At 36.5% G+C, this 21,781-nt stretch overlaps 2 protein-coding genes across 3 annotated transcripts in view; one reads left to right on the forward strand and one right to left on the reverse strand.

The window, feature by feature from the left end:
• The window catches only part of CMSS1 (cms1 ribosomal small subunit homolog), a 425,421-nt gene that overhangs the window by 219,368 nt on the left and 184,272 nt on the right, over window positions 1-21,781 (reverse strand). The window lies entirely within an intron of this gene.
• The window catches only part of FILIP1L (filamin A interacting protein 1 like), a 341,519-nt gene that overhangs the window by 146,530 nt on the left and 173,208 nt on the right, over window positions 1-21,781 (forward strand). For both annotated transcript variants that reach the window (XM_044670129.1, XM_044670130.1), the window contains exon 3: window positions 7,890-8,021. The gene's annotated coding sequence lies outside the window, so the exon portion shown is untranslated. The remainder of the gene's footprint in view (window positions 1-7,889; window positions 8,022-21,781) is intronic.

The raw sequence follows: 21,781 nt of genomic DNA on the forward strand, positions 1-21,781 counted from the left end.
CTGTGCCATTTAAATGTTGTTATTAGTTGGAAAGAAAAAATTAACTTCTCAAAGGCAGAAACAGTTTAATTTTTGTATAAATGGTTGTTTATTGACCTGAACTGGGTTAATTGCTGAGATAATACATGACATGCTACATTCTTTAAACTGGTTATATGTTTAGCCTGATTCTTTGTAACCAATGTTCTATCTGTCAGTCTCCTTTCTGACATAAATGGTCTCAGAAATCTGTATTAGAATAAGAGGCATGCTTACTGTCTTGCCACTTAAGTATGAAGGACATTTCTAACCCTCCTAAATGCTTATTTTAATAAACACTAAAGAGGTTAAGAGTTCAAATAAAATCAGCTGAACATTATTTATTTGCCATAACATTATATTCTGAGCTTAACCTTTTAATTAGTACAATTACATTAAGGAGTTTTTTTTGTTTTTTTTTTAAACCCTTGTACTTCGGTATTGTCTCATAGGTAGAAGATTGGTAAGGGTGGGCAATGGGGGTCAAGTGACTTGCCCAGGGCCACACAGCTGGGAAGTGGCTGAGGCCAGGTTTGAACCCAGGACCTCCTGTCTCTAGGCCTGACTCTCACTCCACTGAGCTACTCAGCTGCCCCCAATTAAGGAGTTTTTTGATAAAGACCAAGGTAAGAAAATACCAAGTAAGTCCGTAGAAAGATGATTCCATCGACTCAATTATCAGTATGATTGCATCAATTTTATTGTACTTCTGGCAAACTACTAAGGAATTCTATTGAAAAAGTTAACATGAAAAATCTGTTTTTCAGAATCTTTCTTTTTTTAATAAACTTTGTTACCATCTTCCTAACCTTTGGAACTATATCTTACAGAATGCTTATGCTAATAAAGAAGTTAAAATGTCTACACTCTTTGATCTAGATGTTCTACTGCAAGGCAAATACCACATGGAGATCACTGATAAAAAGAAAGGCTCTACATACACCAAAATATTTTTTGTGTAGAAAAGAACTAGAAGTGAAGTAGATGCCAATCTGAATGTACACACCAATTTGAAAGGCTAAACAAATAGTGATAAATGAGTGTAATGGAATATTATCGTGTTGGAAGAAATGATGAATATGATGAATACAGAAATGCATGGAAGTACTTATATGTGCTTTTGTCAAGTGAAGTAAGTAGAGCCAAGGAACAAATACATAAAATGGTCTAAAACAATGTAAATGGAAATAAAGAACAATCACCATAAGAAAATTAAAAATGAATGTCCCCACATTTCAAAGAATAAGCTTGTTCTCAAAGAAGCAATATGAGAAGACACCTTCTCCACTTCTTTAGAGGAGGATAAGGGTGAAGGGGGACCAGTAGAGGTGAAGCACTGTCAGAATTTTTTTTTAATGTGTTGATCAGATTTGATGACCCTCCCCCCCACTCCTGCCTGTTCTTCTTTTTCTATTTTTTTTAAAAAAGTCCTTCGGATATAGCTTTTTAAGAGAAGGAATGAGAAAGGATAAACTTAGTTGATGTAAAAAGAAAAAAATGAACAAAATTAAGAGCAAAAGAAGGAAGAAAAAGAAAATATATTTTCCAGACAAGATATCCTCCTTCGGAGATGCCTATTAGGGCTACTATAAAGAAATGGGTTTAAAGGAACTTTGGTTAAAGCTTTTTTGATATTTTTCCACCTACTTGATGAGACAGTAACAAATACTATTTTCTGCAATAAGTGAATTGGAGATTTGTTAATGTTTCTAGTAGAATTACCAAGGGCATTAAAAATCATGTACAGATTAGTAAATCCTTCAATTCTTAAATTTTGTCAAACTACTGGGAATATATCCATTTTCTTGGGAGGTCATATATGCGTGTTGTGTATGGTTTTCTGAGAAAACTCATGTTTTGGGTTTTGTGTAAAGCAGTGGTTCTCAAACTTTTTTGGTCTACCACCCACTTTTCAGAAAAAAATATTACTTATCCCCCTGGAAATTAATTTAAAAAAATGTTAATAGCAATTAATAGGAAAGATAAATGCACCTGTGGCCATTACCACCCCCCTGGATTGCTGCAGCACCCACCAGGGGGAGGTGGTGCCCACTTTGGGAATCACTGGTGTAAAGTTTGGCTTTATAGGGAAATATCCAGAAACTGTCAAAAAGGAGCTGAAAGAGATTGAATATATAGGTTCTCACCCCAAGCAATGGTGTACAATAGAAAAAGTGCTGGGTTTGGAATAAAATGAATAGGATTCTGGTGTTATTTGCTACCTTTGTGATCTTGGAAAAATCATTTAAAATCTCCTGGTCTCAGGACTTTCATTTATAAAATGGGAAGGTTGGAATTGGTGATCTCTAAGGTAATTTCAAACTCCCTATCCTTGATACTTTGACTTTTTCATTTTACTACATATGTGACTTTAATCTTTTCTGAGCCTGCGTCCTAAATTACAAAATGATTGAGTTGAAATAGACAGTAACAATCTTGTCTAAGGTCTTTTCTACTTTTACTTCTATGACTAAGGAGAAATGTGTGGCATACTAACTACCCTCCAAGAAATGCTTAAAAAAAAATAAGTTAGATCTGCCCATTTATTCATTTATTTATTTATTTTGATGCTCATGAGCAGGGGTCGGCAAGGTATGGCTCTCAAGCCATATCTGGCTCCACCTCTCGACCAGCCAGTCCAGGCAGAGCCCCAGGGGGCCCTTCAGGTCACTGCCCCATATTCCAGCACCTTCCGCCTCCATCCTCCTCCTTCCACAGGTGTTTATGGCTCTCAAGGCCAGAAAGGTTGCCGACCGTTGCTCATGAGCTATGGAACTGCAAGAATCAGGGCATATATTTTGAATTATTTTTCTCATTAGTGGTGCAGCATTTATTGCGAATGATTTAAATTCAGCTGAAGGGCATTTTGACACTATGACACATTCATCTTCCTCCCTCTCTTCTTCCCTCTTTCTTTCTCCCTTTTTTCCTTTCCCTTTTCCTTCCTTTTTCCCTTCCATGTCTTCCTTATTTTCTCTCTTCCTTTCTTCCTTCCTGTATGTACCTCTTTAGGCAGCCTGGTCCTATCTCTCCTTCAGGGGACTAATCATATTAATGCTGAATTTAGTGAGGATATCCAATTGGCTTGGCCTAGTAATGCCAAATATGTGTCTCATAATACTTTAGAGTGTAGCCTAAACCAGATTAAAATGTGAGTGGGAAATAGTTAACAAAAGAAATAAATATATAACAAAATATAGATAAATGAATATATTATTTTCTAACTCAATATGAGTACTTGAGTCCAGTTTAGTGGCACCAATCCTACTGGGGTTTAACACCCCCTGGACCTTAGTCTTCTGCAATTCAGATATCCTGAGCTCAAGAGATCTGGCAGCCTCAGACTCTTGAGCATTTAGAATTACTGTTGTTCACCACCTTGCTTGGTCACATATATTTTTAAAATAGTTGGCCAGGCATAGTTTTCAAACATGGAACCTAGTTAAGGAAATTATCTGATCTAAGAATGTAATCTTCACAGCCACTTCTAACTGGATTACTTAGTTTTATTACTTATCTGAAAGTTAAATTTCCTTGGAATCACAAGTAGACAACACTATTTTAATTTTAGTTCTAAACACAAACTCAGGAGTTCAAATTTGGTAAACATGCGCTGCCACGTGTTATACACTTCAGGACTTATAATGATGAGAACAATTTTTGTTTGTTAAAATGTATTTCATGGAGAAGCCAAATGTAGCTTAAGCAATGTATAGATAAAATACCAAACAAAAACCCACCGGTAATTAAATAGAGGAAGAAGGGAAAAGAAATCCTGTTGTAATGGTATTATCAAAATGACTAAATTTCTATAAGACACATTCCCATTTTGTAAGAGAAGAGATAAGGCTGATTTTGAATTTCTCTGTTGTGAATTACTGGGGGAAAAAAAAGGGCTTTTAACCTAGTAGGAAAGTACTTATACCTTCTTGCACCTGGGAGACTTCTACTTCCAGCTGCTTGGATATTGGCCATTTTCCAGCTCATTAGGAAAATGGCAAAGGATGCAGTAACAGGAAAAATAAATGCCATGTTCAATCAGCTGTGGGTGCCTCAGTTTAGTTTATGAGGAAGCCAAAGTCAGGTGAAGAGTCAGTATTCCCAACTCAGCTGTAGAGTAAATAGGCAAGATTAGGAAAACTATTAAACAATCAATTGTCTATTGATTATTAAATAAAATAAAAAGTTGGTAATTCTTAGAAACTAAGTTGCTGATTTCTGTTGTCATTTTGTTTGAATTCTCGTGGAAATTACAATGGTGGCCTGGAGTAAAGGAGTACATTTCCTGGGAAGTCATTTAATCACTTACACTTCTGAATTGCCATTTGTTTTATACTACTTTGTGCCTGTGTGGGAAAGTTCAAAACAGGAGGAGAAAGATATTTTCTAGTACCTACTGAAAGTGGTGTGCAAACAAATGTTTAATAACAGACTCTCTGGGAAAAAAAGAAATACTCATGATATACTTTTAATTATAATCTGAATTTTCTACATTTTTCCTCAAGTCTAGATAATCACCATAATAATAAATTGAAACTTGATTTGTAGGATTTACTGATTTTTGAGATATAAATGCTCCCATTAAAAATTTAACAGTTGATTCTGGTTTGAGCTGGCTTTTGCATATCCTTACCATCTGGTTACAAAGGTAAACTTTTAAGAAGAATCCATTCCAGGCTATTTAGCAATTAAGTAGTGCTCATTAACCTTTCCTAATTCCAATGCCCATATACCTCTGTTAATTTCTTCCTAGTTATCTGCATTAGCTAGCTTTCTATCTATTTGTTTGCATGCATGTAGTCTCCCTGGATAGATAGCAAACTCTGTTGAGGTAGGGACTGGCTTTTGCCTTTTTTTATATCCCCAGCTTAGCACAGTACCAGGCGCATGCTATTGTTCAGTTGTTTTTCGTTCGTATCTGACTCTTCATGAGCCCATTTGGAGTTTTCTTGACAAAGATATTAGAATAGTTTGTCATTTCCTTTTTTTCAGATTATTTTATAGATGAGGAAACTGAAGCAAAAAAAGGGTTAATTCACTTGGCCTGGGTCATACACTAGTGCTTGAGGCTGAATTTGAATTATGTCCTCCTGACTCTAGAGATGGTGCTCTCTGTTATGCTACCAAGCTGCCTGAAACAGGGATGTTTAATAAATGTTTATTCATTGACCAAAATCACAAAAGATAATATGTATACATAGATATTCATATGTATTTACAATATACAAAAGGAAGAAGTAAATTTTCAAATGGTCCTGTTTGGCTTTGATACTCTTCAGTAACTATGCCAGAGACTTTGAGATGCTATGAAATAAGAAAGCAAAAATTCATATATTTAGTTTTTTTAAAAACTTAAATTATGCTATTTTAGGGATGGATGTGATCTCTCCAAATCTCTTTTATAAATTCCAAAGCATCAATCAATCAAAAAGCATTTATTGGGGGCAGCTGGGTAGCTCAGTGGATTGAGAACAAAGCCTAGAGACTGGAGGTCCTAGGTTCAAATCTGGTCTCAGACACTTCCCAGCTGTGTGACCCTGGGCAAGTCACTGAACCCCCATTGCCTAGCCTTACCACTCTTCTGCCTTGGAACCAATACGCAGTATTGATTTTAAGATGGGAGGTAAGGGTTTAAAAAAAAGCATTTATTAAAAGCACATGCTAGGTGCTAGGCTTTATGCTAAGCACAATTAACCAATGAACCATAGAAAGAGAGAAGGAAGGATACTGTGTACCTATTTGTAGGGAGTATAAGCGAGGTGGTTCACAAGCTCATGTCTAAAGTACCAATAATGAATATTCTAATAGAAGGGAAAGTCATCACTGAATTAGAAAGTGAAATCATCTATGAGATTAAGAGTACAAAGGTACAAAAACATGAAGAGGGCACTGTTGACTTTCATGGACCCACAAAGAAAGACAGGTCTTTTGAAAAGCAAGAGAAAGTACCATCAATTATTCATCTTAGTAGATAGTTCTCAGTTCATGGCCTTGGGGTTAAAATTTTTTCATTTCTTCCCTCTAAGGGATCCTCTACTTCCCCCTAATCCTACCCCGGATCATCCCATTTTATGGACCTAGGTTGGTATTCTTACCTTACCACCAGATTCCTTTCCTAAATCACCTTGGTATGGTCTACATTTGAAATAATAGTGTAGTATCTCCAATCGAGAAAAGAGCTAAGAAGTTATCTAGCACAACAACATGATCAAGAAGGGATGAAGAATCACAGAAGCATATGAGAGCTAAAAGAGAGGATGGAGGTAGAAAATTATTTCTATGAGTAACCCAAAAGAGGTAACAGTCAAAACATAAAGTTCCTCATTATTCTAATAGGATACATTATTGAGTTTCTTAGAAAAAAAAAGGAGAGAAACTTTCTAGGGGGACCTCTCTGGCAAGTTTTGGATAGAAGAAAGGTCTGGTACTGTTTGCTTTACTGATCAATTCAGCAAATACAGAGATTAAACAAACTTTTATAAAGATAGAGAAACATGACATTAAACATTGTCCTTTAGAACAATCGATCTTCTATCTAATAATAAAGCTAATTTTACAGAATCGAATTATGAATGAAGAACTCTAAATTATAGTTTAGAAAATGGATCCAAATTTATGACTCATTTGCTAAAATGAGTTACAGATTTTTTTGAGAATAAAATTTTTCTAATGATATTTTTGTACATTTAGCTTTCTGTCAAATTCCAAATAACACAAATCTCATTAAAAAAACACAATCCAGAGACAAACATTTCCAATGTTTCTATGAAAAAATATACTTTTCTAAGAAGCATCCTTTTTTGCTTCTTTTTTCTTAAGTCTAAAGCATATTACTATTAAGCTATTGCTAAGAATGAAGCCATCTAGAATTGCAGAGACAATATATTACAACTATTGGAAGTGACTTAATAGTAGTATGAATCTTTAGTTTTCTAACTCTGAAATTTTGCAAAAATAAAACAGGTAATTTGAAGAAACAAAATACTTAAAATATACTCTGGGCTCAATTTGGAGCTAGGAGGGCAAAGAGAGAGAATAAGGGAGGAGGATGTTTGGAAAAGAAAGTTTGTGAATTGAAGAAGCATTGGTAAAAGGAAACTGGACATCTGAGAAGGGATACAGAGAGGAGGGAAAGGAAGAGGGGGACAAACAGTGAGGAGGAACAGAGTAGATGGAAATGCACAGCTAGTAACTATGACTTTGAATAAAACTGGGATAAATTCACCCATAGGAAAAAAAATGGATAGCACAGGGGATCAAAAACTAGGACCTGGCAGTAACTTTTTGTTTACAAGAGATACACTGAAAGTAAGAGACACATATAGAGTAAAGGTGAAGGGCTGGAACAGAGTATATACTATGCCTTGACTGACCCAGGGGTGGTAGATAACACAAATGCAATGATTGGGAGAAATGGCTGAACAGATTGTAATATTTAAATGTAATAGATTGTATTATGTTATTAACAATGACAAAGAGAAATATTTGAAGAGATGAAAAAAGAATAATTATAATATATACTATGATACATTAAAAAAAACAACGGCCACAAAATCAAGAGAAAAAAGTATCAAAGTAAAACAAATCCAAAGGGAACTCAAAAGCAGAGGGTGTTTATATTGTAACACATATATAATTTACACATTTTAAAACAACTGTAAACAATATAGAGTTTGTCGTTTTGCACTTTTTTTACATTTGTTTATTTAAGGTTTTTTTTGGGGGGTGATGATGGTTTCTAAGTATATAAGAAAAAAACAAAAAAAAAAATAATAAAAACTAGGTATCACCTCAGAGATGAATTTTCTAATTCTTTATCTTTGATTCTCTGATCTGTTTCAGCCTCATTCTTTTCCTCTTCTTTTTTAAAGCTACAAACAAGGAACCAGCAGAGTGGTGAGCTGAGATATCTTTTACCTTTCTGAAGTGTTCCAAAGACTGGAAAACTCTTGATTAACTACTGAATTAGACCATACTTCTTCATTTCCTGGGTCAACTTCATAGTAAGGGATATTTTAAATTTACCAATACTGAAAAGTTTGATGCTAAATGATTTAATAACTGAGAGGCAAGATTGTTTAGCAGAAAGAACTATGGACTGGGAATCAAGAAATCTGGGTTCAAATCTTATCGTTGCACTTAAAAATTTTGTGACCATGGACCATTTGCAACTCAGTCATAGTGTTTTCATCCATGGTACCTACTGATACAAGATTATTGTAATGATTATATGAAGGGGATAATGGTAGAGGAAAGACATATTTATTAAATGTCTATTATATGCCAGGTACTGTACTTAATTGCCTTGCAAATATTAGCTTAATTGACCCTTACAACAACCCTGGAAGGTAGGTGCTATAATTATACCTATTTTTTCAGTCCTGAAAATTGTGGTAGAAAAAGTTTAAGTGACTTGCCCAGGTTCATACAGCTAATAAGTAGCAGGTTTGAATTTTGACAAAATTTGGCAGATCTTCCTATTCCAGGCCCAGTGCTCTACCTACTTAATTTCTAATGAGATAATATACTTTGTAATTAAAGTACTATGAAAATACCAGCTATAATTTTTTCTACAATATATCTCCTAATGCTAAAGTTTGACCCAACATTAAATGACTAAATAATAAACTAAGAAAAGAGGGTCACAGGAAGAAAACTATAACAGAAAAGACTCTTATAATGGAGTTATTTGGTGCATATTCTTGACTGGAAGTAGGAAGGTGAGGATCAGATTTAAAATACATAAAATGCTGGCTCACTTGAGTCTTATTTTACCGAATTACTTATCTATTTCCCTTCTACATCAAGGGTCTTGCAGATGGTCTGTCTGAAATGTTGCTTAATAACATTTAGTGAAATTTGATGGCATGGAATCATGTAAGATTTTAACATAGTTGGGAATTCTTTCCCAATCTGCCCTTTTAATTTTTCTAGTTCTGAGTGACAACCTAAAAAAAAAGTCAGCAATATAGGCACTTAATATAACTGAAGCCTTAAAAAATCTTATTTTGTGAAACCAGGTACAGATTGAAGGTTCAAACCAAAAGAAATCAGCTTGCTCTTTGAAGCATATATTGTATATACTGGCACCCACATTTGCTACAATAGAAGGAATAACATCTTCAGTGATGAATGAGCCTTCCTAATTAACCAATGGAAACATTCTTGTCCATTACTTAAAAGCAAATGAGAGGACTAAGTTTAACTTTCAAATTAAAAGAAGATCAAAACTGAACACAATATTCTGGTTGGTCTTTGAAATGACAGTTAAGAGAAACACTGAGAAAACCTTCTTTGTTCTCTGCTTAGTAGAAAGCGGAAACTATTAGAATAATTTAGACAGATTTCACTTTAAATAAGCTATGAGGAATAACAGGACACTGGAAGAATATAACAAAAATCCCATAATTCCTTTCATTAGTCTTAAAAAAAATCCCATTTTATCAGAAAGGTTATTTGTGGACCAAGTATGTGTGGAAGTATACGTGTGGAACATGCAGATCAGGGATATAAAAGAAAAATAAGACAATCATCTCACTGAGTAAGAATATTCAGAGTTTCCTAATATGTGGGATAAAATAGTTTACACCAGGAGTTCTTAACCTAAAGTCTGTGAACTTATTTTTAAAAAAATTTTGGTGACTATTTCAATATACTTGGTTTCTTTTGTAGTTTTAGGTATTTTATTTTATGCATTTAAAAACTTTATTTTGAGAAGGGAGCCACAGCTTTCAGAAGATTGTCAAAGGGGTCCATGATACCCCCCCCCAAATCAATCGATTAACATTTATTAAATGCCTACAATTTTTAATAAGTGCCTATAATATATCAGGAACTGTGATAAGCAATTGTGGGGATACAAAAAGAGGCAAAAGACAATTCTTAGACTCAGTCTTATATAGGAAATAATCAATAGAGGGAAGGCACTAGAATTAAGAGGGGTTGAGGAAGACTACCTTAACCCTTGTTTATACATGATTACACTTATCATATTTCTTGTTAGAAGATGAAGTCCATTGCTTTTTTAATTTTAAGCTGGTCAATTACTGATTGCATATGAGTTAGACCTTTTGGTAAATAATTATTTTTCACATTTCTATTTGTGCACTGTTTATAAATGTAACACACTGAAGAAACTGTTTACTTGATAAAACCTTGTTATTTGAATGTAAAATGTAAAAAGCAACAAAAAAAAACAAAGGATTGGATTTTCGTCATTTACAAGTACAGATGAAAACCCCCGCATTATATAGTATATATGTGTACATCAATATTATACATATGTGTATGTGATAGTGTTTATACCAATATGTCTTAAGTTGGTTTCTCTTTCAACTCCTTCAATTTGCATCTACGGAGCTATATTTGCATGCCATATTTTTGACTGCTTCTTATAGATGGCGGTTCAAGATGATAAGTCAATGGGACTGTTTGAAAAGGGTTACTTGGCCACTTTGATCAATGCTTTCTTGCCTACAGTGATCTGAACTTTTATTTTCAGGTTGCTATTTTGAAAATGTCCAACTAGGTACCTATACAAATAAGAAGGAAAAAAAAGTTAATGAAATTCATTTTCTCTCATTCTGCTTATATGTAAGTCTTTTTCCTTGGTACATAAGGTACATAAGGTAGACAGGTGAAAAGAGAGTAATTTGATTATGAAGCTTTACTATTTTGTTTTAGTTATTCAGATATAGGAACAGAATCTAATATGATTTCCACATTTTATAGATGAGGAAACTCAACTTCCAGGAAATTCCATGACTTGTTCAAGGTCACAAGGGAAATAAGGATTTAGGCCCAGGTGCTCTGACTCCATCCATAGCCAAGACTTTTCCCACTCTACCATAATCACTGTGATTAGCTTCACCATCCTCTGCATTTTAGTAGCCTCTGTCTACTTCCTGTGGCTAACCATCAATTTTGACATGGAAATGACCATTTTTACTACCTTTTTTTTATAGGACTGTCACAAAAAAGTCCTTCATACACTTTAAAGTGATAAATGTAGTATTATTATTATATACTGTCTTTCTATCGCAAATTGTTACTCTTTTCTATATCTTACCTTGGGAGTGGAAAAAGGAAGCCATGAGTGACTTTTTTGCCTCGTCTTTCTGACTTGAAGCTATACACACCTGTTGTTCTCAATACCAATGGCATCAGGGTCAAAAGGGGTTCTTGACTAAGTCATTTCTGGCTTATAAAATGCCATCTTGTGAAAAGGGCCTTTATTCTTTACATAAAACATGAAATAAAAAATGCTTAAAGAGAAATGCTCAAATCAGATTGATGTAAATGATATAATTTTTCTAGCCCACATTCATTATAGGGCAAATGCGTACCACCCAAGCCAATCTAAATGTTCACATGGCACAAGATGTATCTAGGGAGAGGGGGAAAAAAACCTGGCTTTCCTATGTTGTTCTCTAGCTTCATCCATATGTTAAATCTTTCCAAACGAGGGTGGTGACATAGGTTCATTTCATAAGCACAGAAAGATCTCGCGACAGCTTGTGGAAACATGAACCATTATTTATACTGGAAAGAATGACTGGGTGCAGCTGTGCCCAGCAGTTGAAACAGCAAAGAAGACTGTGTTACTGCTGTGTTATGATTGTAATAACTAATGGGTAGGGATGGAATGGGTAACGAAGGTCCAAATCAGACCAGGAAAGATTTCTGAAGCTGCTGTATGACACCAGCCCCTCATGTTTTGTGATATCATCAGAGTCCCTTGATGAATTTGCAGTCTGGGAATCTCTCAACAGCATTCATTTTCCACATGCAAATCCCTGGAATCGAACTCAGCTTTCTAATATCTTAGCTAAGGGACAGGCTGAATGTGTCACACTGGGTTCACCATGTTTACTTCGGAGTGAAATGTCTCATCAACTTTGAACAAGGTCAGTTTTCTTTCTGTGGTGTCAGAACTGGATTTTAATCCATACCATTTGACTACGTCCAGAAGTTGTTCTACTCTACCATCATCTATCTAACAATGGCTTAGTTTAGGACTAGCCAACTTTAAAATAATTTTTTAGGGAAGAAGCTTGTTATCCTTACCTTCAAACCTTTCATTTGGCAGGAGGAAGGAGTGGTCTAAACTATTCAAGGGTGAAGGGAAAAGAACTAATTCCAACTACCAAGATAAAAGAAAGATGGAAACCATTGCCATGCTTCTTTTCCTACATCTTATTAGTATTCTAACCAGTGAAAACTTGTAAGAAGCTTCCATGAAGGCAAAGTTAATAGTAGTGACAATATATGGCCAGCACTACTGAGCCAGAATAGACTAATGATAAATGATGTTTTTGTCCTAACTTAGATATTTATAATTTGGGGGGTGAGGAGGATGGGGTAGGGTAAACAGAAAGTTTTAGCTGTCAGGAAAGCATCCCAATTATACCACAATGTGACTTATAATCAAAAGACTACTCTTTTCCTGGAATCTGCCAGTAATTCAACATCTAATCTTGGAAAAAGCTGATGACTCTCTTGGTGCCTTTGTATTAGAAACACATAGTCATAACTCCAGAAAGAAAAAAGAAAACTATTGCCTGGTTTTTTTAGAACAAAGATCACTAGGCTAAGGTCTTTCACTATTTCAAAGGTAACATAGGCCAGGTCAAGCAGTGATAAGCTCTGTGCATCTCTTCTTCCCCTTCTCCCCACAACACATGCTCAGAATATTCCCAAAACACACAACAGACTTGAAGAGTAAATATTAGTCTCCAAATGATATAACCCTGGATTATTCACTGGCTCCCCAGTCTTGGCTGGGATGGGGTCAGTGCCAAATTGTCCTGCAGCTCACAAGAAAGTAAGAGTATTAATAACTGGTATTCATAAAGCCCTTAAAAATTTGTAAAATGTCTTATCTACTTTCTCTCATTTGAGCCTTTTCCTCAGGAACAAGGAGTTTCTGTTGATCCTTAAGGCCCAACTCTCATCAATGTCTTAGTCCAAAAACGCATTATGGCCACTTTTCTTAATCTCTACCAGTCCTCTTAGTTTAAAAAAATAAAATAAAGTAAACCTCTTGCCTTCTGTCTTAGAATCAATACTATGTATTGGTTCCAAGACAGAAGAGCAGTCAGGGCTAGGCAATGGGGTTTAAGTGACTTGTCCAGGGTCACACAGCTAGGAAGTTTCTGAGGCCAGATTTGAACCCAGGATCTCTCATCTCTAGATCTGGCTTTCAATCCACTGAGTCACTTTAGTTGTCCCTCATCTCAGTGCTTTTTTTGTATCCAGCAGCAAGGGATGAGGATAACCTATAGGTGATGGAACACTTTTAGTCCCTTGGAGAAGTTTACCAAACGATTATCTTTCTCAGTGTGTTAAAATGTACCTTACTGGTCCTTAGCACATCTTCAAAAACTCTCTCTTCCCCATCAGGTTTGGACTCAATGTTTATAAAGTGCTTTGAGTTCTACTCTGTAGGGAATGATGTAAACATGCAAGGCATTATTACTACCATTATCCTCTAGATAACCTTATGAGGTAAGTATTAATGCCAGAGGGAATATTATTTTACAGGAGGAGAAACCGAAGCAAGGAGGGCAGCTGAGTTGCTCAAAGTCAGAGGCAATTTTGAGAGCCAAGAACAGATTCCAAGAGTCTTGTACTTGTATCCACTGGTAGTCAGAATCCAAGAGTTTCTAAAACTCCTTCATGATTGAGAAGGTGGGAGATTTGTTTTCTTCCTTAGAACTTAAAAAAAACCTTCTCTCTCCAATCCAAGTCAGAAAAGGAACTAAGTAAGTAAGTAGTTGGTCACCTAGACTTGCGGCCAATACCCACCTGCACTGCAGATGGATACTACAGCAACTCAGACAGGCAGGCTCCATTTATCTCCCATCCAGGGCTCTCAATAAAGACTGCTCAGAGGCTGCCAGCTTGATTTAATTCAGTTAGAGCAAAAGAAAAAAAAAAAAGAAAGAAAGAAAAGACAAGGGGGGAAAAAAAGCTATTTTTTCCAAGTACAGCATGGTCCATTGAGTTCATTCTCCTCAAGAGTTACGTCTTGTACAGGTGGCCCATATAACTTCACAAAGACTCTGCTCTCTAAATAGTTTTTCAAATCCGACACATTACATTTATTAGAACAGTTCTGACTAAGTCTCCAAACTATTTTGATGGGGCCCTGTACAATAGCAATCATTTATAGGGAAGTAAAAACCTGCTAAACTGAATAATATCTATTTCCAAATCTTAAAACTTTACATAACTCAGGGAAAAAAATTGCAACAATACAAAAGGATTTTGTATTGTTTTGTACTGTATTGCCACAGTTTTGGGGAAAAAGTAATGAACAACTGATCATAATAAGGAGGAAGGAAGAAAAAGAGAAAGGATAAAAAGTAGAGATAAACATAATTCTTTAAATGGATACAAGATAACTATTTTCATAAATATGATGGAAAGATTAGAAAAACTGGCAAGTTCTATCCACTGCACAACATGTCACCAGCTTGTTTATATGAGGCAGTATGGTCTAAAGCAGTGATGTCAGACTCATAGAGAAACAGGGGTCATTAAATCGTATGCATGGCAATGAGAGAGTGAAGCAGCAGAGTACTGAGCCTGAAGTCAGGAAGACTCATCTTCCTGAGTTCAAATCTGGCCTCTGATACTTATGAGCTGTGTGATACTAGGCAGGTCACTTAATGCTGATTGCCTTAGTTTTTTCATTTGTAAAATGAGCTGAAGAAGGAAACATCAAACGACTCCAGTATCTTTGCCAAGAATACCCCAAATAGTATCACAAAAGAGTTGAACACAACTGAAAACGAGTTAAAAAATTAGATTCATAGATGACTTCTGAAAGGTCCTTTCGAGCCCTAACTATGATCTACAATCTATGAAAAGAATTGCCTAATGTTCAATACTAACTCAACTAAAAGCCAAGTCAAAGACAAATGTTGGTCTGATTATAGGACTGGTGGAGGAATTCATATGTAGAAAGATCACATACAAAGAATGCTGATTACTGCCAACTTATGCAAGGAAGTCTCTATAATAAAAGGATGTGACAGTGCTTGGTCATGTTATGTTAAATAGTTTTACTAAGGATTTGAAAGAAGACATGTCAGCACTGCATGTCTGCAGGAGATTCCTAATCCAGAAGGGCAGAAATAGGATTTTAAAAGATCTTAACAGTAGGATCTAAATAATAAAATGAAGTTTTCTAATAGAGAGAAATATCAAGTCTATCTTTAGCTAAATTAGCAACTATAAATATATAGGATTCAAGAGATTCAATCCTTTAAAAAAATAGTGGTAACACTTTAGACTTCTTTAACAGAATCACAGAGATTGGAACAAATTAGGCAACAGTCACAGATACTTGACATGGATTAAATTTTATCTGATGTGTTTAGTGACATTTTAGTAGACACTGACAAACGGAAACCCAAAAATTGGGGCAACTAGGATGATGAGAGTTCTGGAAACCATGCATGAGATAAGAAGGAATTCTGGATACTTATCATGGAAAAGACAAAACAATGGGCACATGGTGGTAGGCATTCAAATATCTGAAGGAATGTTATGTGGAAGAATGATTAGATTCATTCTATGGGATGAATAGGGAGACTAATTTCAAAACAACATAAGGAAAAAACTTTTAATCACTAGAAGTTGTCTCAAAATGGAATGGGGGCAGCTGGGTAGCTCAGTGGATTGAGAGCCAGGCCTAGAGGGAGGAGGTCCTAGGTTCAAATCCGGCCTCAGACACTTCCCAGCTGTGTTACCCTGGGCAAGTCACTTGACCCCCATTGCCTACCCTTACCAATCTTCCACCTATAAGTCAATACACAAAAAAAGTTAAGGGTTTAAAATTTAAAAAAAAAGGGGGGGCAGCTGGGTAGCTCAGTGGATTGAGAGCCAGGCCTAGAGACGGGAGGTCCTAGGTTCAAATCCAGCCTCAGACACTTCCCAGCTGTGTGACCCTGGGCAAGTCACTTGACCCCCATTGCCTACCCTTACCACTCTTCCACCTATAAGTCAATACACAGAAGTTAAGGGTTTAAAATTAAAAAAAAAATTAAATTAAAAAAAAATTAAAAAAAAAATGGAATGGGATGGGTGAATCCTCCATAATGGGGAGTTAGTAATGTTCAAGCAAAAGTTGAGTGAGTCATCTGTCAGGGATATTTATATGAGATATTGATTCCGTAGGTAGATGGCTGGACTAGATGACCTATAGAGTTGATTCCATCTCATAGATACTGAGAACATTACTGCTTACATTTTATCTAGATTGAGTCAATCATTTTACAGATGGGGAAACTGAAGTCCAAAGTCTAGTTGCCTAGGGCCACCAACACCATTCTATGAAATTTTAGCATGTTAAGCATCTATTTAAACCCCACACCTTATCACTTCAGGATACCATGGCAGAATACATAAAAACAACCACAAATAAAGGAAAAATTAAATAATGGCCCTTTGTGTAATACCACTATTGTCTTGTATATTCAATGAAAACTATGGGACAACAAAGCAACATTTAGTGAGAGGATCTAAAAGCAAAGCAAAATCCAAAATAAAACTCAAAACATAACATGACATTCCAACAACAACAAAAAAAGAGGGACATGCAAGATGTGAATGATGACTGTCTATAACTCTAGTCAGTGCTTCCTTCATCCTAGTGGGGCAATTTAGCTTTACAACCCTCAAGAAATTTCCCATTAGAAGAAGTGATTTCAGCTATAGATTTATTACATTTTCCAAAGTTACATCATCTGGATTATGCATATTCCTGAGGGAATCAAGGGTCTGCATTGTAAACTGTTACAATAAATATTAATGAATATCACGGCTGATAAAACCTGACATTTATACACACACACACACACACACACAGGGAATTTTCACTTTATATGGTTACTTTTAAAAAATCTGTACTTTTAATACTCAACTTTGTTGACTTGCCAAACACACAAAGTACATCTACTTTAAAAACACCAATTAAAAATATTAACAACACAAAAATACATAAACGATACTTCAGATCCAAGGGCACATAAATGGACATGGATTCAGACAGTAAATAAACACAAAATGGATAAGAGAAATGACATCATACAAAAGGAAGCAGAAACAATGGTCTCAAAGTGATGGTGAGTCTCCCTCATCTCAATACCGCTAACAACTCCACCCCTTCGAGCTACTAATTTAATCATAAGGTAATAGATAAAAGAACTAAAAGAAAAGCAAATTAGTGATTTTTATAAGACTTGTCAAGGTTGTATATGCTTCATATTGCAAAATGGGGTAACCCCTACACATCTTTCCATTTGTCATCTGGAATACATTCTCTGCAAGACCCATTTTCCTTGATTCTTCCTTTTGTGCATAAGAACAGATGTTTCCATTGGTTTAAAGGGAACAGAAGCTTCTTCAAATTATTCTTCCCTCCAAAACACCACTGCCCATGCTGTGTCACAGCATGGACAATGGACATTTTCCCATTGACATAGGATGGTCATAGGATGGAAATGGTTATGGAGCCTTTACTTCCACCCAGAGAGAAGAAGTTTGACTTTGACATAATTCTGTTCTTGTTGTTCAGTCATTTCAGTTTTGTCTAACCCAATTAGGGCTTTCTTGGCAAAGATACTGGAGTGGCTTGCTATTTTCTTCTCCAGCTCATTCTATAGATGAGAAGACATAGACAAACAGGGTGAAGTGACTTGCCTAGAGTCTCACAGTAAGTGTTTGAGGCAGATGGAACCATGAAGTTGAGTCTTCCTGAACTTCAGGACTGGTACTCAATTCACCTAGCTACCTAGCTGCCCTTGTTCTATTTTGTGCAGGAATTAAAGGGCATTCTTCTCAACACTACTCATAATATGACCTAAATCTTCTAGGTAGCAAAAGCTTTGGTTCCTTCCACCTCGTGTGAGCCTTTAGTTTTATCCAGAGAAAAAGATTTGTGGTATTATTCCTCAGTATTTATTTAAAATAAGTGATATTTGCACAATTCTTTGCTCTAATTATACAACAGTCAATAATCTCACCACCCTCCAGGAAGTAATACGATAGTTCACTGGAGCTTCACCATAGCACTATCTGGGAGGGGTCTGTTCCATGATGTGCTTTTGGTACTTCAGTGACTAAATCTCTCTTGTATGGAATCTAAGAAAGAGCTGCCTTACATGAAATTCTGATCTGTAGCAACAGTATTATTGTCTTTTCAGTATACTTTCCATTTTATGTCTGGATAACTGAAGAACAGTAAAGCTGGGTGAGGTGATGCTTAAGTTTCACATCTTACCCAGGAGATCTCACCATTTGCCTGATTCTGCTTTCCTCTATACTTCTGAACTGCATAAAGGAGCTAAGACCTGGACCTCCCATTCCTAGGTCTTCCACAAATACAGCCTCTTCATCTGAGGGGAAATTAATCCATTCGTCTTTGGAGTTCCCTGTCTTGGGTTCAACCCAGCTTACCGGCATGGGCTCAAATTAGCCCACTTATCCCCTCTATCTACTGCTGAGCTTAGACCCCAGATGATGCTTCTGCTTCACATTTGACCACCCAGGTCATCTCACCACCTGCCTGTCACCAATAATCTGCCCTTCTCTATTTGGATTACACCCTCCCCACTTGATCTGATGCCTCAGCTCCATACTGAGTGTTCCAGAATCCACAAGCATCACATTTTATGTTGGTTCTCTGAGACCAACCTAGTTAAATTCAGAAAAGTCATTAACAGAAAGTTGGCCACAAGATGATGACTGTTTTGGGGAGCACTGCCATTCACTCTTTTTTTTTAAACCCTTAACTTCTTTGTATTGGCTCCTAGGTGGAAGAGTGGTAAGGGTGGGCAATGGGGGTCAAGAGACTTGCCCAGGGTCACACAACTGGGAAGTGTCAGAGGCCGGATTTGAACCTAGGACCTCCTGACTCTCAATCCACTGAGCTACCCAGCTGCCCCCCTGCCATTCACTCTTGAAGCACTACAGGATTTGCTGGAGAGAAGATCAAAGCTGATGAAATCATAATTCTTTGGAAGTACATCGTGAAATAAAGGAAATGAAAGAAATCTCAAGGAAATTCATCTACACATACCCTAAAGCTATCATCCTCCTAATCATGAGTGAACACACATGTACCCACACACATACAGAGTAGTTTTTAAAAGATGATAGTTAAAACCATACTAAATCATACTACTTCAAATAAGCCACTTAAATTCCAGGCAAAGAGTGGTTTTAGTTTATAACTGACTTTGTTTACTATTGTGTAGGAGTGGGAATTTCTAAGACCTTTCTAAATTCTAATATCTTACTACTTATGAGATTCATCATCTATCCTGATAACTTACTGATAAACAATTTTTTCTTCTAGTTAAATAGAAAAAAATTCCCATCAGTGGCACATCATAAATATCTTCTATCTTATGCCCCCATTTCAAACAGTATCTATGACACTCAGAGAGAGTTTTATACAAGAAGACAGACCAGTAATACATGTAACAAAGCTTCTTTTATAGTGATGCATTTTAACAAACAGAGAGGAAGCTCAAGAGTTTAAACACTCAGGGTTGGGGCATGAGGGAGCAGAGAAAGATACAACTAGGATGGTAGCTGGGGTCATAGTATTCAGGCCATCATAATAAGAGGAAGGGGTTCCACTGATGGACATTGAGAGAGTCCATTCTTGACCATACACCCAGGTCTCCCTAGTTTGCACCTCTTCTTTAGGGCCACAGTCATATTCACTCAAGAGCAAGCACACTGAGACAGCCCTGAAGGTCCTTAAAGGAGATGACGTTTTCAAGTAGAATCAATTTTTCTTGTTTTAATAGAGGAAATAATGTGTTTTTTCCCCCCACCCTTACTGTCTGTCTTAGAAGAAGTACCTGAGGTCAGATTTGAACTTAAGTCATCCTAGCTTCCCTCTTGACAAGGGGTTTTAAGTTGATTTTTTTTTCGCCTTTAATGGTCCTGCCAAGGTGCCATCCCTGTACTGTCACGTGGATGCCTGCTTGAATGAAATAAGGAGTACATGGTATATAAGAAGCTACTTTTAAACATCAGGAAGATAAATCAAGCCCAATCAGTGTGCAAAGTAGAGGAAGACTGGCCTAAATCTAACTTATGGGACTCAGAGGTACCAATAGGCTTTATTAAAAAAACAAAAACAAAAACAAAATTGTCACATTTTATCAGTGCTGTTTGAAGAAATTTAGTCAAGTCAGAGATAGAATCAAAGTCTACAGGTCTTGTGGTTTATTTTACTCATCAAATGTTTTACAGATTGGTGGAATATGTTGGTGGTAGAAGTACAAATTCCTCTACAAATTTGCAACCCAAGTTAAAATCTCAAGGTTTTCCAGGATTTAATCTAAATTCTAAGAAGAAGTAGGCAGAGCAGTATTATTTGACTCTTCGGGCCAGTATGAACAAGTGAGGAAAAAAAGGATTCTGACATAGGTCCAAATCAAAGTACTTGAACAAAGTTTGCTTTGGAACTGTCCTAGAGATATGGGTCTGGACTAACCCATGGTTGGCATGTTCTCCATGGCTTGTCCATCAGGCTGTGGAGGGTTTTTCCTATTGGTTGGCTCCTTGGGGTACCCTGGGCAACAATTTGCCTCTTTAATTTTGAAGGAAGCTGACCACATGGAGAATCTAAGGGAAAGTGACTATAATGACAAAGAGCTTTGAGATTCATCTATAAAAGGTCAGGATAAGGAAATGGTGAGAGTTCAGTGTGGAGTAGAGAAGATATAAGGGAATTATGATAGCAGGCTTTAAGGAACTGAGGGGCTATCAAGTAGAGATGGGGGCATGCGATTTGTTCTTGTTGGCCCAGGAAAGCATAAGTAGGAGCAAAGGATAAAATTTGCAGAAGTTTAAAAAATTCAGATTTAGGTTTGGAATAAAGAATGGTACCCTAACAATGAGAAATGTTCCCAAGTGGAATAGACTGAGAGGTATTGAGTCAGCCAGCAGTCTGGATGAGTCTTTGCTGTGGATGCTATTGAAAAGGTGGTTATTAATAAGGTTGCTTTGAGGATCATATGAGATCATATATTTGAAAGTATGCTGAATATTCTAAAGCATTATACAAATAATTTCCCGAGTAGTACTTTATTTATCTTTTTTAATTTTTATACTTTCAGTTTCAATGATGTGTTTGGTTTTTACATTATAAACATTTACAGATTATTCCCACTTCTTGAGAGGTCTCTTATAACAAAGTAAAAAATGTTTTCCAAACCAACTGCTCTCTTTTGATTCGGATTCCATCATCATCATATCCTTGGGAAACCTCTTTACAAGTAAACTCATCATTTTGTGAGACTGCATCAGTTTTGGGACTCAGATCTTTATGGTTACAATCAGTATTCTCTGCCTCTCTGAATGGAGGGAGGTCTGGAGGGTAGAGAAAAAGAACTCCTTCCACTGCCTTCATTTAAAAAGAGTTCATGGGTCAGTCACTTCCTCATTTCCCACCAAATTTATTCCATGGGCTGGAATCCACCATGCCCCTGTGCTGGGTATGCTCATCCCTTTACAGCCTTTGTATGTTGTCTTCCACCATTAGACTATAAGCTCCTTCAGGACAGAGATTTCCTTCCCTTCCTTTCCCTTCCTTTCCCTTCCTTTCCCTTCCCTTCCCTTCCCTTCCCTTCCCTTCCCTTCCTTTCCTTTCCCTTCCCTTCCTTTCCCTTCCCTTCCTTTCCCTTCCCTTCCTTTCCCTTCCCTTCCCTTCCCTTCCCTTCAAAAGTCATGCAGC

The sequence above is a fragment of the Gracilinanus agilis genome, chromosome 3 (assembly GCF_016433145.1).
Source record: "Gracilinanus agilis isolate LMUSP501 chromosome 3, AgileGrace, whole genome shotgun sequence".
NCBI classification, from domain to species: domain Eukaryota; kingdom Metazoa; phylum Chordata; class Mammalia; order Didelphimorphia; family Didelphidae; genus Gracilinanus; species Gracilinanus agilis.